The sequence below is a fragment of the Bos javanicus genome, unplaced genomic scaffold (genome assembly GCF_032452875.1).
Source record: "Bos javanicus breed banteng unplaced genomic scaffold, ARS-OSU_banteng_1.0 tig00002723_1, whole genome shotgun sequence".
Classification (NCBI taxonomy): domain Eukaryota; kingdom Metazoa; phylum Chordata; class Mammalia; order Artiodactyla; family Bovidae; genus Bos; species Bos javanicus.
Window position 1 is genome coordinate 2,272,487 of NW_026893594.1, and position 18,727 is coordinate 2,291,213.

General features: G+C 38.3%; 1 pseudogene; it reads right to left on the bottom strand.

Annotated features, from left to right (window-relative positions):
• Window positions 1-4,443: 4,443 nt before the first annotated feature.
• On the bottom strand, window positions 4,444-5,378 carry LOC133243919 (olfactory receptor 4C15-like; annotated as a pseudogene).
• Between the last annotated feature and the right edge of the window lie 13,349 nt (window positions 5,379-18,727).

An 18,727-nucleotide genomic window follows, 5' to 3' on the forward strand; every position in this document is an offset into this window, starting at 1 on the left:
ACCTGTGCTAGAGGAATCCCTACAGTGGAAGTTTTGTGATTGTTCTGGTCTCTTCTATCCCTGTGTCCTGATTTTCATCAGTCACTAAAATCAGCAACATAAATATAAAACTCTTTTCATCTGGGATAGCTTGAGTAAGCTCCTGTTTCTAATTGTAAGATATTTTATTTCTTCCCTCCAGAAATTTTATAAACCATTGTATGAGTAGCAAGTGAACTGACCAGTAATCAGATAAGATCAGATCAGTTGCTGAGTCGTGTCTGACTCTTTGCGACACCATGAATCTCAGCACGCCAGGCCTCCCTGTCCATCACCAACTCCCAGAGTTCACTCAGACTCATGTCCATTGAGTCAGTGATGCCATCCAGCCATCTCATCCTCTGTCGTTCCCTTCTCCTATTGCCCTCAATCCCTCCCAGCACCAGAGTCTTTTCCAATGAGTCAACTCTTCGCATGAGGTGGCCAAAGTACTGGAGTTTCAGCTTTAGCATCATTCCTTCCAAAGAAATCTAGGGCTGATCTCCTTAAGAATGGACTGGTTGGATCTCCTTGCAGTCCAACGGACTCTCAAGAGTCTTCTCAAATACCACAGTTCAAAAGCATCAATTCTTCGGTGCTCAGCTTTCTTCACAGTCCAACTCTCACATCCATACATGACCACTGGAAAAAACCATAGCCTTGACTAGACGGACCTTTGTTGGCAAAGTAATGTCTCTGCTTTTCAATATGCTATCTAAGTTGGTCATAACTTTCCTTCCAAGGAGTAAGCGTCTTTTAATTTCATGGCTGCAGTCACCATCTGCAGTGATTTTGGAGCCAAGAAAGATAAAGTCTGACACTGTTTCCCCATCTATTTCCCATGAAGTGATGGGACCGGATGCCATGATCTTCGTTTTCTGAATGTTGAGCTTTAAGCCAATTTTTTCACTCTCCACTTTCACTTTCATCAAGAGGCTTGTGAGTTCCTCTTCACTTTCTGCCATAAGGGTGGTGTCATCTGCGTATCTGAGGTTTTTGATATTTCTCCCGGCAATCTTGATTCCAGCTTGTGTTTCTTCTAGTCCAGCATTTCTCATGATGTTCTCTTCGTATAAGTTAAATAAGCAGGGTGACAATATACAGTCTTGACATACTCCTTTTCCTATTTGGAACCAGTCTGTTGTTCCATGTCCAGTTCTAACTGTTGCTTCCTGACCTGCATACAAATTTCTCAAGAGGCAGATCAGGAGGTCTGGTATTCCCATCTCTTTCAGAATTTTCCACAGTTTAGTGTGATCCACACAGTCAAAGGCTTTGACATAGTCAATAAAGCAGAAATAGATGTTTCTGGATCTCTCTTGCTTTTTCCATGATCCAGTGGATGTTGGCAATTTGATCTCTGGTTCCTCTGCCTTTTTCTGAAACCAGCTTGAACGTCAGAAGTTCATGGTTCACATATTGCTGAAACCTGGCTTGAAGAATTTTAAGCATTACTTTACTAGCATGTGAGATGAGTGCAATTGTGCGGTAGTTTGAGCATTCTTTGGCATTGCCTTTCTTTGGGACTGGAATGAAAACTGCCCTTTTCCAATCCTGTGGCCACTACTGAGTTTTCTAAATTTGCTGGCATATTGAGTATAGCACTTTCACAGCATCATCTTTCAGGATTTCGAATAGTTCAGCTGGAATTCTATCACCTCCACTAGCTTTGTTCATAGTGATGCTTTCTAAGGCCCACTTGACTTCACATTCCAGGATGTCTGGCTCTAGGTCAGTGATCACACATCGTGATTATCTGGGTCATGAAGATCTTCTTTGTACAGTTCTTCTGTGTATTCTTGCCATCTCTTCTTAATATCTTCTGCTTCTGGTAGGTCCATACCATTTCTGTCCTTTATCAAGCCCATCTTTGCATGAAATATTCCTTTGGTATCTCTGATTTTCTTGAAGAGATCTCTAGTCTTTCCCATTCTGTTGTTTTCCTCTATTTCTTTGCATTGATCGCTGAAGAAGGCTTTCTTATCTCTTCTTGCTATTCTTTGGAACTCTGAATTCAGATGTTTATATCTTTCCTTTTCTCCTTTGCTTTTCACTTCTCTTCTTTTCACAGCTATTTGTTAAGCTTCCCCAGACAGCCATTTGGCTTTTTTGCATTTCTTTTCCATGGGGATGGTCTTGATCCCTGTCTCCTGTACAATGTCACAAACCTCATTCCATAGCTCATCAGGCACTCTATCAGATCTAGGCCCTTAAATCTATTTCTCACTTCCACTGTATAATCATAAGGGATTTGATTTAGGTCATACCTGAATGGCCAATGGTTTTCCCTACTTTCTTCAATTTAAGTCTGAATTTGGCAATAAAGAGTTCATGGTGTGAGCCACAGTCATCTCCTGGTCTTGTTTTTGCTTACTGTATAGAGCTTCTCCATCTTTGGCTGCAAAGAATATAATCAGTCTGATTTCGGTGTTGACCATCTGGTGATGCCCATGTATAGAGTCTTCGCTTGTGTTGTTGGAAAGGGTGCTTGTTATGACTAGTGCATTTTCTTGGCAAAACTCTACTAGTCTTTGCCCTGCTTCATTCCATATTCCAAGGACAAATTTTCCTGTTACTCCAGGTGTTTCTTTCTTTCTTTTTTTTTTTTTAGAATTTATTTATTTATTTATTTTTTCAATTTTAATTTAAAAAAATTATACATGTGTTCCCCATCCTGAACCCTCCTCCCTCGTCCCTCCCCATACCATCCCTCTGGGTCGTCCCAGTGCACCAACCCCAAGTATCCAGCATAGTGCATTGAACCTGGTGATCCAGCAATCCCACTGCTGGGCATACACACTGAGGAAACCAGAAGGGAAAGAGACACGTGTACCCCAATGTTCATCGCAGCACTGTTTATAATAGCCAAGATGTGGAAGCAACCTAGATGTCCATCAGCAGATGAATGGAAAAGAAAGCGGTGGTACATATACACAATGGAGTTTTACTCAGCCATTAAAAAGAATACATTTGAATCAGTTCTAATGAGGTGGATGAAACTGGAGCCTATTATACAGAGTGAAGTAAGCCAGAAGGACAAACACCAATACAGTATACTAACGCATATATATGGAATTTAGAAAGATGGTAACGATAACCCTGTATACAAGACAGCAAAAGAGACACTGATGTATAGAACAGGCTTATGGACTCTATGGGAGAGGGAGAGGGTGGGAAGATTTGGGAGAATGGCATTGAAACATGTGAAATGTCCAGGTGTTTCTTGACTTCCTACTTTTGCATTCCAGTCCCCTATAATGAAAAGGATATCTTTTTTGAGTGTTAGTTCTAAAAGGTCTTGTAGGTTTTCATAGAACCGTTCAACTTCAGCTTCTTTAGCGTTACTGGTTGGGGAATAGACTTGGATTACTGTGATATTGAATGGTTTGCCTTGGAATCAAACAGAGATCATTCTGTCATTTTTGAGATTGCATCCAAGTACTGCATTTCAGACTCTTTTGTTGACCATGATGGCTACTCCATTTCTTCTGAGGGGTTCCTGCCCACAATAGTAGATATAATGGTCATCTGAGTTAAATTCACCCATTCCAGTCCATTTCAGTTTGCTGATTCCTAGAATGTTTACATTCACTCTTGCCATCTCTTGTTTGACCACTTCCAATTTGCCTTGATTCATGGACCTGACATTCCAGGTTCCTATGCAATATTTCCCTTTACAGCATCAGACCTTGCTTCTATCACCAGTCACATCCACAGCTGCATATTGTTTTTGTTTTGGCTCCATCCCTTCATTCTTTCTGGAGTTATTTCTCCACTGATCTCCAGTAGCATATTGGGCACCTACTGACCTGGGGAGTTTCTCTTTCAGTGTCCTATCATTTTGCCTTTTCATACTGTTCATGGGGTTCTCAAGGCAAGAATACTGAAGTGGTTTGCCATTCCCTTCTCCAGTGGACCACATTCTGTCAGATCTCTCCACCATGACCCACCCATTTTGGGTAATGGCTCTCTTTAAAAAAAAAAAAAAGAAAAAGATTCCTATATGCATAAAATTAAATTATTTTTAAATTTACATATAAGGAAATGGAGTTGCCATATTAGAGTTCATAAGTGATCTGAGAGAAAACATTATTTCCCTGGCCACGTGTTAATGGTCTTTTATTGGATGACCTGTCTGCCACATTCCTAGCATATTGTTTACCAGCTGAGTTACCAGGGAAGCCCAAGAATACTGGAGTGGGTACCTATGCCTTCTCCAGTGGATCTTCCTGACTCAGGAATTGAACCTGGTTCTCCAAGCTTACAGGTGAATTCTTAAACCAGCTGAGCTACCAGGGAAGCATTGGATGACTTACTACCTGTCAAATAAGTTTGACACAAAGTTTTTGTCTAAGAAAGTTTGACAACATTTACACTTAATTTAAAATTTTCTAAAATTTAACATTTTTTTTTTTTAAACTTTGATTATTTTTCATTAGAAACCACCATTATTCTGGTCCACGTTTTCCTCCTGGCACTTTTCACTTCCTTATTTCTGAACGTGTAAATCAAAGGATTGAGCAAGGGAGTTAGGATGGTGTAAAATACGGCTACCATTTTGTCAAAGGATAAAGCAGATGGAGGTCGTGCATACACAAATATGCATCGGACAAAGAATAAAATCACAACAGCAATGTGAGATCCACAGGTGGAGAGGGCTTTCTGCTGCCCTTTAGAGCTATGGGTTCTCAGAGACAGCAGGATGACCCCATAGGAGACAAGCAGCAAGGAGAAGATTAGGATACAGATAAACCCACTGTTGGGTGACTACCAAAAGCCCAAAAATGTGAGTGTCAGTTCAGGCAAGCTCCAGCAGTGGGTACAAGTTACACATGAAGTGATCGATGACATTGGAGCCACAGAAGTGCAGCTGGAAAGTGAAGAGAATCTGTATCATAGAATGAATGAAACCCCCTGTCCAGGCTACCACCATGAGAAGGACACAGAGTCTGTGGTTCATGATAGAAGAATAGTGCAAGGGCTTGCAGATGGCCACATAGAGGTCATAGGCCATGGCACTGAGGACAATCACCTCCACCCCAGCAAAGAAGTGTTCAGCAAAGAGCTGGGTCATGCAGCCTTCGAAGGAAATGGTTTTCCTTTCATGGAGAGAGTCCACAATCATCTTTGGGGCAATGACAGAGGAGAAGCATGCATCCAGGAAGGACAGAAAAGCCAGGAAGAAGTACATGGGGGAGCCCTGGAGTGCTGGACTGCTACTGATGATCACCACAATTAGCAAGTTGCCCCCGACAGTTGCAATGTAAATGAACAAGAATACAACAAATATTGTTTTCTGCACATTTGGACTCTGTGAGAGCCCCAAGAGTACAAACAGTTACAAAGTTGTGGTTTTGCATGATTTCCAAGGAAAAGATGAAAGCCACCACAGTGAACATGTAGCATCTACAATGATGAGAAAGAAAAATTTGTCTCAGACCAGTTTGTACTACTATTATGATCATTGAAAAGTTGGTGCATGTATATGAAAAATTATCTTACGTGCTAATGATCTTCATGTCAGTAAGAACACAAAATTAGAAATTTGTTGAATGTGGTATGGGATATCAGGAAGAATTGTGGTATATATAAATTATTAAATACTTTAAGATGTCAGAGCTTTGATATAGGGGAAGGGAAAGGATCCAGTTGTGGTGGAGATAAGAAACCTTTTTTTAATCTCAACTGCCAACTTTGATCACATAGTAGTATTTTCCCAGCATCAATTGTTAGAAAGATTCTGAAGCCATATCAAAGTTCTGAGGAAAGGAGGAGGGCAGTTTATTAGTCATGCCTGCCACATCCCTGATCTGGTGACTTCCTTATCTACAGATAGAAGAGGAAATGTGACAAAGCTTATAGAGGTGCTCAAAAATCATGACTAATCCCTGAATTATGTCTTTAAAAATCTGAACTCAATTGAGCCTTTAAGATTAATTCAATCACTATATATATATTCTCATTGGGAAAGCACCGTGCTGCAAACTAAACATTCATAACAAGTATGTATGTGTTGAGTTGGTATTATTCCTAATTCATCACTTAAAAAAAAGAAAGGAAGTTTATAAATAGAATAATATCTATCAATGAGTATGTTATAATGACTAAGTTAAATCATGCAAGGAAGCAACTCTTCCGGGTCTAGTGGGTAGAAAATAGCTTGTGTTAGATCTTCTTACCCTATCTTACTGGTAGGAAATTCATGCTTAGGAGATAAAAATATAACAAATAGCAGGTGCTGGGTCTGGAATTTTCACCCCAAATCTCTGACTTTAACACTCAAGTCCATCCCACTGGCTCTATAGGGAAAGAAGCAAAAATTTTCTAGCAAGAACTTGAAAGCAGGGGCCTTTCTAAAGTCTCCATTCATTGTAGAGGTAAAACTTTCTGATTCCTCTGTTCATGTTTCAGTGATGACTCTTGATTAAGGATGCAGGGCAAATGAGGTATTAATAGAATCAGAAGGCAACAGCCCAGTTACTTACAGATACAAATAAGCAACAACTGCACAGATGAGGGATACAAACAGGATGCTGAATATAGCCAGAGTCTGAAGGCTTTATTTTTTACTAATGATTTATATAATGTGGCCCAATCTGATCAAGATCCAAGGATATCTGTTTCAAATTTATATGACTTTATTGTACCCCCCTGGAGTAGGAAATGGCAACATGCTACAGTATTCTTGCCTGGATAATTCCATGGACAGAGGAGCCTAGTAGGCTCCAGTCCCTGGAGTTGCAAAGTGTTGGACACCACTGAGTGACGACTATGTACTCACACACATTGTAATATAGGGATGATCATGTCTAACCTCCCTACTCATTTCACAAGATTATAATGAGGGTCAAATTGGAAAATGTGGAAATGTTGCTTATGGTAGAATGCCCTTACCAATTTTAGTTTATATTCTCTCATTTAAAAAGCCAGACAACTTACCCACACAAAGATTTCATGAGCCATTCAGATTATTATTACACATTTTGACTTCATTTTCCATATCAACACACAGCTGTGAAGGATTGTGTCCTCACCTGTACATATAACAGTAATTTATCAGTCAAATGGCATGTGAGTGTGTGTGTCTGTGTGTGTTAAATAAGATAATAAGGCAAAAAATTAAACTTACCATGAGAAATAAAAATAAGCTGATTTTTTTGACTGTCACTTACAGCTAACAAAATCAACTTATAATATTAGAAAGACTAGCATATACACAGTTTTATATTAACTAACATTTGTCTTTCAACTTACTTTGAAATGTATTTCCATTTTTGTTTCCAGAGTAATAGACACTCTGAAAGTGTCTGCACTATGAACTTCATACCCAATTACAAGTCATCACCACGAATAGAAAAGTATAAAACAAACCATGTAAGATCAACAGATCAGTCAATGACAATTTATTAGAATTAGTATCCTGCTTTTGTGTGAAAACTGTACAAATTTAATTATGTTGAGGGTTGTCTTGAATTGGTTCATAGTTCTTTTTGGGTCCGCTGTATCCTTCTACTTTTCTTTCTATTCACTGTATCAATTTTTGAGAGTTTGATATTGAAACTCCAATTTATCTACTTAAAAACTAATTGTAATATGTAGTAGGACTATGTGTAACTTTATACTGTGTTTTCCAAGTTGCCTGTAACTGTGTTATCATACTTTCATAATTTAAAAAAATATAAACATTTTTAAAATAATTAAAGTAAAAAAAAATCTAGGATTATGGCCTTAAAAAAAGAGAAAAAATATATATAGTAAATATATGATTTAGCAGTTATCAGCTTATCCTTGGATGAAGGCAAGGGACATAATGAAATTAAATGAGGAAGAATATCAACTCCAGATTCATACTGAACTAGCTTCAAATCAAGGCTCCTCTACTTAGTTTTATTATGTGATGGGGAAAAGCAACTTTAAAATCTAAGGCTTGGGTTCTACCTCTGCAACTGAATATAGTTAAAATAGCTATTGATAAGGTTCTTGTGAGGATCCAATAAGGCAATACTGATAAAAACATTTACACAGTTAAAAACACAGAAGAAAATCACAGTAAGTGGTAAGAACAAGTCCTCAGAGCCATTGGCAAAAGTAGAAATGACAGTTTTTACTTCTAATTCCTGCTTTATCATGATCAAGGATAGGAAGTATTTTTACCCATCCTTTTACTTATTCACAAATATAAAATATTTTATTGGTTATAGTGAAGATATGTTTAAATGCTTGAACTTTTAATAAAGAAAGAAGATTTATCCATTTATCCAACCTTCCAATAAATTTACAAACTACTTACTATGTGTTATGCACTATTTCAGATGTTGGAGTACACTTTTAAATATTCATAATATTCTCTGAACAAATTATTGTGACTTTCAGACCCACATGTCTCTATTTCTTTTTCAGGTAGCATCATTGTACAAAAAAAAAAAAAAAAAAAATCAAATAATGTAAAGGGTGAGGGGGAAAAACAAGGGTCTATATTAATATAATGATTAAATAATTCTTAGGCTGTTAATCTCCCTTATCTGGGGAGTTTTAAGATAAACATCATTTTAAAATTAAAGTGCTCACTAAATATAAACAATTCACCACCATCTTTTTTTCAGATAAGAGGAATTTTCACAAATAGAATTAAAACATTGACAATGGAGAATACAGTGTTCTCATAGTTTATGATCACAAGATGTATGATTTGATGTCATTTAAAAGGAAATTGTCCTAAATGCAATGGGTTGACCCGGATTGAATCCTAGAACAGAAAAGAGACAGTAGTGGGAAAATTAATGAAGTATGAAAAAATATGGTGTTAATTATTAATGTTCATTTCACCATTTTGACAAATATACTTAATAATTATGAAAACAAATAGCAAATATTTTCAGAATCATAAATGTTTTTGTATTCATTATACTGGTAACCCCAACACTGAAATTTATTCTAAAAGTGAAATGAGATGCTATACGTTTTATAATGGAAGATGATTTCATGTCATTTATAATAGTGAAAATTCAGAAATATCTGAAATGTTCAATAATAAGATGTTTATGTAAATCAGACCACTACAACTTAATAACATAATATTCTATAACTAAAATACTAGTCAATAATATAGATGGTGAAGCATTTTACAATATGTTAAATAAGAAAAACAAAAATAAAAATGGTAATAACTGCCGATCTGTATAGACATTTCAATACAATTTTAAAAGCAAGAAGGGAACATTTGAAAATGATAGAGAATTTACTCTTGATACCCATATATTGAGAGTTACTTCTTGATATAATAAGTATATACACTTCTTGATATAAGAAGTTTTGACATTAAAAATCAAGGTTAAAATCTCTAATACCATCTTCTCCATCACCAAAACAGTTCAGAAAAAGATGAGGATAATTTTACTATCTGTTCAGTATCACTAATTTTCATTGGTGGAATGAACATACTAAACACTTTTAGCTATTCTAAACCATCCGCAAAGAGCTGAGTCATGGGTCCAGCCTTCCCCACCGTCTGTACTCACTGTAATATTAACTTTCATTTCATATAATTTTTTAGGAAACAGTTTATTCTTTTTATATTTCTGCTAGAAGAATTCATGACCTTTCTTGATAGCCATATCTTTTAGAATTTGTGACTGCACGAGAGACTTCACAGGGCCCCTCAAACCATGAACTAGTGACTCTGGGCCACGCTTGGGACACGTGCTCATGCTTAGTTGATCAGTTGTGTCCAACTCTTTGTGGCCCCATGGGCTGTAATCCGTCAGGCTCCCCTGTCCATGGGATTCTCCAGGCAAGAATACTGTGGTGGGTTACCATTTCCTCTCCCAGGGAATCTTCCTGACCCAGAGATCAAACAAGCATCTTCTGTGGTTCCTGCATTGAAGGTGGATCCTTTACTTTTGATCCATCCAGGAATGGTGCCTCCCCACTATTTTTACTTCCTTCTGTTACTTTCCATTCATTTTGGCAATAATACTATTCCAATATTCTGAAAATAATATGAATTCCTGTTTCAACTTTGAAATATATATAATATTCAAAACTATATGAGATATTAGTAGTAAGCTGGTCATTATAAATAGTGTTTTAAAGGAAATCAACCCTGCATATCCATTGGAAGGACTGATGCTAAAAATTAAGCTCTAACACTTTGGCTGCCTGATGTGAAGAACAGACTCATTGGAAAAGACCCTGATCCTGGGAAAGATAGAAGGCAAAAGGAGGAGGGGGTGGCAGAGGATAAGATGATTAGATGGCATCACTGACTCAATGGACATGAATTTGAGCAAACTCTGGGAGACAGTGAAGGATAGGAGAGCTTGGAGTGTCTATGGTGTCACAAAGAGTCAGACACAACTTAGCAACTGAATGACATAAATTATATTTCAAGCTTAAATTAAGATACTACCCCATTCTAATTAACCTCCCTGTTGTGTTCATCAAAATCACTGTCTTTTTGGTCCAGGAGTATTATTCATTTCAACTAGGAAAGATTTATTCTTTCCTTATCTAGTTAAGCATATTCCTTTCCTTGACAATCTGAGAAATGTGTTCTTTGTAGATGTCAGATCCTTTTCTCGCCTCTCACTATTGCTCTGCTGATTTTCCTAACTGTATCAACTATTTCTGGAATTCCAAATAACCTTTCAATGTTATGTGTGTCTTTCCTAATGTATACCTGAGCCTTCTTTCCTCTGTTGTCTTAGTAATTTAGTTCATTTTAAGAAAGAGACAAAGCCACAATAACTAGCACTAGGGCAGCTCAGAACTTCATCCATTTAAATGCTTGAGCAATTCTAAGAGAAATACAGTGCTATTTGACATCAAGTGCACTTAGAAAAATTAAGTGAACAAATTTAAAATCAGAAGACTCTTCTCTGTGGTTTAAGACACACTTTCTTACCCTTCTTGTCTTTCCTTGAGCCATTCATTAGCGTTTTTGGTAGGAATATTAAGCACTATATTATTATCAATAACACTGTAAATGGTGAACAGTACTTGAATTGCCATTCTCCTATATTGGTATTATTTATAGAGCTTCAGAAACATTCCAGTTTTAAATGTAAATCAATAGGATGAGGGACAGTATTAAAGAATTCATGATAAATGAGAATATACTAAAAAAGAAAAAATAAAATATCATTGATTAGTTATGACAAAATATTCACTTGTTGCATTTAATAGTTATCGGGATTTAACTTGAAGAAAACCTGGAGAGAGGTTTAATTTCATTAGAGTTCAAGTAATAGGTTTTCCTAGCCCTCCCAACATGTCAGCATTCAAACAGTTGCTACTTATTGGACACTTAATATGTGTCCAGCACTGTCAAATCAAATCTTAGTTATTATTTTATTTGTTTCCAAGTCTTTGAGATAATTAAAATATAATATCCATTGAAGATAAAAATTCTAGGGCTTGCTGGGTGGCTCAGAGGTCAAGAATCCACCTGGCAATGCAGGAGACCCAGATTTGACCCCTGATCAGTGAAGATTCTACATGCCATGGAGCAGCTCAGACTGTGCCCACAACTATGGCTCCTATGCTCTGGGGCCTGGGAGCACAGATACTGAAGCCCATGCATCCTAGAGCCCGTGCTCCACAGCAAGAGAAGTGACTGCAAAGAGAAGCCCAGAACTAGAAAGCATCCCCCTCTTCCCGCAACTAGAGAAAATCCCACACAGCAACAGAGTCCTGGAACAGCCAAATTAATAAATAAATTAAATTGTTTTTAAAAAATGAGATAAAATTCTAAGGCCAAATGAAACTGGAACCTATTATACAGAGTGAAGTAAGTCAGAAAGAAAAACACCAACACAGTATACTAACGCATATATATGGAATTTAGAAAGATGGTAACAACAACCCTGTGTACGAGACAGCAAAAGAGACACTGATGTATAGATCAGTCTTATGGACTCTGTGGGAGAGGGAGAGGGTGGGGAGATTTGGGAGAATGGCATTGAAACATGTATAATATCATGTATGAAACGAGTTACCAGTCCAGGTTTGATGCACGATACTGGATGCTTGGGGCTAGTGCACTGGGACGACCCAGAGGGAGGGTATGGGGAGGGAGGAGGGAGGAGGGTTCAGGATCGGGAACACAGGTATACCTGTGGTGGATTCACTTCGATATTTGGCAAAACTAATACAATATTGTAAAGTTTAAAAATAAAATAAAATTTAAAAAAATCAATTAGGAAAACAAACAAACAAACATGGTTATATAGCTAGTTCCAGAGTAGACAGCCTACCTTGCCTTAGACTTGGTTGCCTTCTTCACAATGTCCTTAATTTTAAGTACTATATCCTCATTTAAAATCCTCTTTGAATATGCAAAAATGTGAATTCTAAATCTCATCATGGGTCAGCTCCTTGAAAATTCTCATAATGGCAGTTTCCTGTTCTCTGTGGAGAGAAGTCTATTCAATCCCTGGCCAGAAAGTGAAGGATGTTTCTAAGTCTTACTTTGATGCCTAAGAAAAAGTGGAAGGACAGCTCTGGCAGATGAAGTCAAGCCTTTTTCCTGCTGCTTCTCAAGGGCTGTCTTCAACATGGTCCCTAAAATAAAGAAAGAAGAAAACTTTCCTGCTTAACTTCCAACTGGAATTTAAAGAGTTTCCCTGTGAGGTCATGAACCTGCAGAACTACCTCTCAGTCCCCTCAGGGTTTAGCAATTTCCCATCATAATTTTCCAAGATACAGTTATCTGTGGTTTGACTTACTTGAGTGTTTGCACAACTTTTATGGCTCCTGCCAATTTAAGGCTTTTTCTTTTCTTTTTTAAAAATGATCCTAGTGTTTGTATTTAAAGATGCTTTCATTTTCCTTCATATTCAGAAATGGAAAACTTTGTATTGGGTTGACCAAAAAGTTTGTTCAGATTTTTCTCTAAGCTGTTATGGAATAGATCATAATATGAGACAAAATATAGTGTGCCAGGGTCCAGCCCCAGCTGATCCAGGGTATTCGAAGGAGAGATGGCCTAGGCGACTATTTATATGCTAATTAGAGATATAAAGAATAATAGAATGAGGATAGCTCAGTAGGAAAATTCAGTGGAGAAAAGAGGCTGAGTAGCTTGGTTTACGCGGGAGACCAATAAAACTTCAAGACAAGAAGTTTGCACCACTTACGTAGGCCGCAGGCACCCTCTTGAATAGCGGAAGGTGCCTCACCCTAGACACCTTCTCGAGTGGGTCTTAGAAGCCCAGGCATAATTAGTAAGCATGGTGGGTTCCGCGCTCCAGATGGAGACTTCAGCCAGAATGTGAAAAGAATGACATGGGGAGGCCAAGCGCTGGTGAGCAAGGCCTGTAGCTTTATTTTCAACAGGGGTTTATATACCCTAAGTTACACATAGAGGATAATAGGGGATGCAAAATCAGCGGTCTTTGATTCTTATCAAAAACCAGGGTTTCTTTCCTGCAAATTTATCGTATACAAATGGTTTGTGATTTACATCATCTTCTGGCCAGAAGGCCTACTAACATTTTATGACTCTTGACAAGGACTTATCAACAAAGACTTATTTTCTCTAAGAGTAATTATTTTAAGGTTTGGCGCCATCTTCCAAAGATAAAATTGCATTCCTATAGGGTGGATGTGTAATGGGTTTACAACAAAGGAAAGAATTTATTACCTTAAGGGTCTAAATTTACTAACACCAAGGCCACTACTTATTTTTTCTACATACTAACTATTAATTAATACATATTCAAGGATACAATTCAGGGGATGTGAAAACTTGGCAACAAGCATTGACTCATCAATGAAATCCTTTACTAGTCTTATTCTGACAGTTTCTAATTCTCTGAGAGGCTCTAAGCTATTTGAATATCTTAAGCTTCCCATGCCTCTTGAGGCTGGGAGACTGTAAACAATCATAGGAGTCCGGGTAAACTTGTCAGGCGAGTTAGAGAGCCATCTGAGGGGTTTGGATTTAAACACTCGTAATTGCCCAGGAACTTTATTAATTGGAGCTGTAAGTTAACTCTTTGACAGAGAGAGCGAGATGGTGGTAGGGGACAGCCCCCAGTAAAGTCAGAGGTGAGAGCACAAAGCAATAAAGTAGGCAGACTCTGGTTTTTTGGGGGAAGATGCTCAAGAATATCCGGGCGGACTCCTGAGGCTCGATCCCGCCTTTGCGTATGCCGAGCCTCCTTCCTCATGACCTTTGTCACGAGTGGAATGCCTCACCGGCTCCCGGCAATAGTGTCTCTGCAGAATTGAGATGAAATGCTTTTGTGCACTAAATGCAAAAAGGTGAGTTCTGGGACTAGGTAAAGCATCAAACAATGAAGACACACACCATTTCAGGACAAGAATGTCATTGTACTGATTAAAGAACAACAAACTTTATAAATATACAGAAACATGTACATTAATCCAAGATGTTATTTTCTTCTCTCAGTACCTGACCCTGATACACCATGAGTTTAAAACAAAGTGCACAATTTCTAGAGACTAAAGGAATTTTTCTCTTTTCATTTTTTTTAAGGAAAAAAAAAGGTGGGAGGAATGACAGGTCTGTTTACTCTGATGGAATGCAACATTAGGATTGGGAAAGTCTAAACTTAGTTCATGAGGTCCCTGCAGAGACAGGCCACAGTGAGGAGCTTGTTGCCCTATATACTCTTCTACATCATAGAAAGAAGCAGTTCTGAAATGATTCATCAGAAAAGTGAAAGTCCATAAGTGCCTAGGTTTCATTTGACTATGGTGTTAAGGGACAAGTGTTAGCCATCTGACAGTGGGAAACACTCCTGAAGGAGATGATATTTTGAAGTTATGACTCAATTGCAGGACTCCAGCAATTAATCCTGGAACCCTAGTTCTTATGTGAAAGCACACTTAGCATCTTCTACTTTATTCCATATTCTCCTTTGCTTAATTTTTTATTATTTGCTTCTTTTAGAGGAAGTGAGTGGGACAACACTGAAATAATAGCATCAAGATGGAGTGGGGAATATCATATAACAAGGAGGTTATCTATGAAAAAAAAATAAGGTGAACTTAAAAATCTTTAAAATCAAAGAAAGTGAGAAAGATGCACAGAGAAAAGCACAAAAATAAGGGGATGAGGCAGAGGGAAGATAAGTGACAAGATGCCCTTCTGGGATTTATCCAATAGTACACACTTCCTGACAGATCAAAGTTCCTGACAGATTAAAGTTCCACTGTCATCATTAATTAAATTACAAAATGTGTATCTCCAAATATAGATGGCTCAATTTGGGGTCATTTCTTCTGTTCTTTAGAATTCTTCTTAACTGGGCACACAAAACAATTACAAAAAAAAAATGTTTTATGAAATGTCTGTCTGGTAAGTCTAGTCCCCTATCTCTACTCTTTTCATATTGTTTTATCCTCAAGCCTATGCAAGTCCAGGCATACTCCCTTATAAATATTAGAGCTGGATTATCAATTTCCATGAAAATATACTTTGTCATTTAGGGATGTGCTGTTAGTTCATCACAGAACAGTAGTCTCTTAAATCCAGGTCTCTCTTGGGCTGTACAGAATAAGCCATATAATTTGTAAAGGCCTCTACTATAATAATATTACTAAAATATAATACAAAATTAATGGGTATGTGAGATATAGTGATTTAGTGCTGAGAACTTAGAATCACAGGTAAAGAAAATGTACTTATGTATTTGTTTTTTATCCAATAAGAGCACAGAAAGAAACTTCCTGGTGTCCAGGCATCTCTTCCTGTTCAGTTATAGAACCCACTTCCTCCTGTTCTCTCTAGAAACCTTGTATTTTGGAATAATGCCTCTGAAGTTCCTTTTTACCATATATTTATTATGCTTTATATCATAACTGATAAGCTGCATTGTTTATTGCACTGTCCACAATTATTGCTGACCAATTATTTTCTCAACATTATTTCCTTATTAATGAGCACAAACAAATTTTGAGGAATACAGCCTGATGTAAAATGCGAACACTAATTCATTTCCTGGTCATACTAGGAATTGCACAGCAGAAGTAAAGAATTACTCAGCTTCCAACCATGTCATCTTTTAAATTCCTTAGGCTATAATCACTGCATTTCTAGAAGGTGATTTTTTCAACACTGACCACAGCCTGCCTTCCACTCACCACCACCGGTAGGCACAATAGGTGAAAGACCTGACTGTAGACAAAGAAAAGTGGTATCATGCATGCTAGTTATATTCATCATCACTCATGGCTTAGCATCAGCTCAGGAAAGCACAGTGCCACCACATCCATGGAAGCAAGAGAGAACCAGTTCCACAATATAGAGCAATGTAAAGCCCTTGCAGAGGTTAAGCAAAGCCGCCTCTGAACAACTGACAGATGCATAGCATAGAGCCTAAAGAAGCACTGTGATGACTTTCTTGGGTGTCAGTAGGAAAAATGAACAGGATATAGGATGTGTGCCTATACCACTGTATATGGTGGTACTGCAGTCAGCCATGGACAGGTGAGAGCCGAGAAGGGCCAGACATCTGCCCCAAGTCAAGGGTCAGAAAGGGACCACGTATAGTTTAGATCCTTAATTGGTCTTGTGTCCCCCAAGTCAGCAATGTGAACACCATTCTAGTAATCAATTGGATACAATATCATAATTAAAAAAAAAAAAAAAGAACCAGCTAGTGGAAGCTATTTGCTTGCTAAACTGCCCTTCTGGAACCAAGGTCCTGACCATGGGGCCCTATATAGCTTCATAGGTGAAGAACACAGAGCCTTGGAGAATATTTGGTGGACCCCATGGGTGGGATAGAGCATCAGAGAGAACCCAGAAGGGGAAAGAGAGATATGAGAATGGTGCAGTCTAACCCTGGCTGGAACATCCCACTAGAAGGTATTTCCTAGTCCCAGATACTACAAGAGAGTTTTGAAAAATTCTCAGAAGACCTTCAACATATGGAGAGAAGAATAATGGCCCTGCTTGCCTGGGTTCAAGGGCAGTACTACCTAAAATATCAGCTCTTTCCGTTTATAAATGTAAAGTGAATTAGCTATGCTGATGACTGGAACAAATTATACCATGCAGAGAAACATATACAATGTAGAGCCCATGTAAAGACTCTACAGCAAGAACACACTGGCCAGTATGAGGAACAGACTGGTGCCAGTAAGGGATTGCTCATAAGACTCGGGTTCAGAGAGATAGCAGGGCAGCCAGTTAGAGCTACCTGGATTTACTAATTGTAAGAATTTTAGCTTTTACCTTGAGTGACATGGAGAGGACTTGTAAAGTGTGATATGATCTGAGTTACTAGTTTAATGGATAATAATGAGTGTTGTGTTGAGGATAGAGTACTAGAACAGAAGATGCCAAAATAAAAACAGGAAGAGTAGAAATGAAGTGAAAGAGGAGAGTGAAAAAATTGGCTTAAAGCTCAACATTTAAAAAACTAAGATCATGGCATCTGGTCCCATCAATTCATAGCAAATAGATATGAGGAAATGATGGAAACAGTGACAGACTTTATCTTCTTGGGCACCAGAATCACTGCAGAGGGGTGTAGCCAAGAAATTAAAAGATGCTTCCTTCTTGGAAGAAAAGTTGTGATAAACCTAGATAGAATATTAAAAAGCAGAGAGATTACTTTGTCAACAAAGAGTCATCTAGTCAAAGTTATGGTTTTACCAGTAGTCATATATGGATGTGAGTTGGACCATAAAAAAGGCTAAGCATGAAAGAATCAATGCTTTTGAACTGTGGTGTTGGAGAAGACTCTTGAAAGTCTGTTGGACTGCAAGGAGATCAAAACAGTCCATCCCAAAGAAATCAACACTGCATATTCATTGGAAGGACTGATGTTGAAACTGAAGCTCCAATACTTTGTCCAACTGATGTGAAGAGCCAACTCATTAGAAAAACCCTGATTCTGGGAAAGATTGAAGGCAGGAGGAGAAGGGGATGACAGAGGATGAGATGGCTGGATGGCATCATCAACTTGATGAACATGAATTTCAGCAAGCTCCAGGAGATGATGAAGGACAGGGAAGCCTTGTGTGCTGCAGTCCATGGGGTCACAAATAGTCAAACACAACCGAGTGACTGAACAACAGCAAAAAGCTTTGAGGCATTTCAATAATTCAGATGAAAAATGATAGTAGTTTGATACTAGGTAACAGGTCTAAAGGCTTTCCCTGTGGCTCAGTAGAAAAGAATCTGCCTGCAATGCAGGAGATGTTGGTTTGACCCCTGGGTCAGGAAGATCCCCTGGAGGAGAGCATGGCAACCCACTCTAGTATTCTTGCCAGGAAAATTCCATGGACAGAGGAGCCTGGTGGGCCACCGTCACTGGGGTTGCAAAAGTCGGACATGATTTGGCAACTAAACCACCACTACCACCACTGAAGTTCGAGCCAAAAAGATTTTCTGATAGACGTGGGGTGAAAATGAGAGACCGATATGCCACCAGCTGAGACAGAGAATGTTGTAACTGAAGTAGGTTTGGGGATGAAGGAGGAACCAGGGCACAGCTTTAGCCTTATTCAGTTTAAGAAATCTGTTAGTCTCAGGAGGAATACTATGGAGGAACTTGGATTTCCAGATTTCAACCTCAGGAAAGCCATCTGATCTGGAGTTAATTTGGGAATTGTGGTCTTTTAAAATATAATATCATATGTGAAATGAATCGCCCGACCAGGGTTGATGCATGATACAGTATGCTCAGGGCTGGTGCACTGGGATGACCCAAAGGGATGGTGTGGGGAGGGG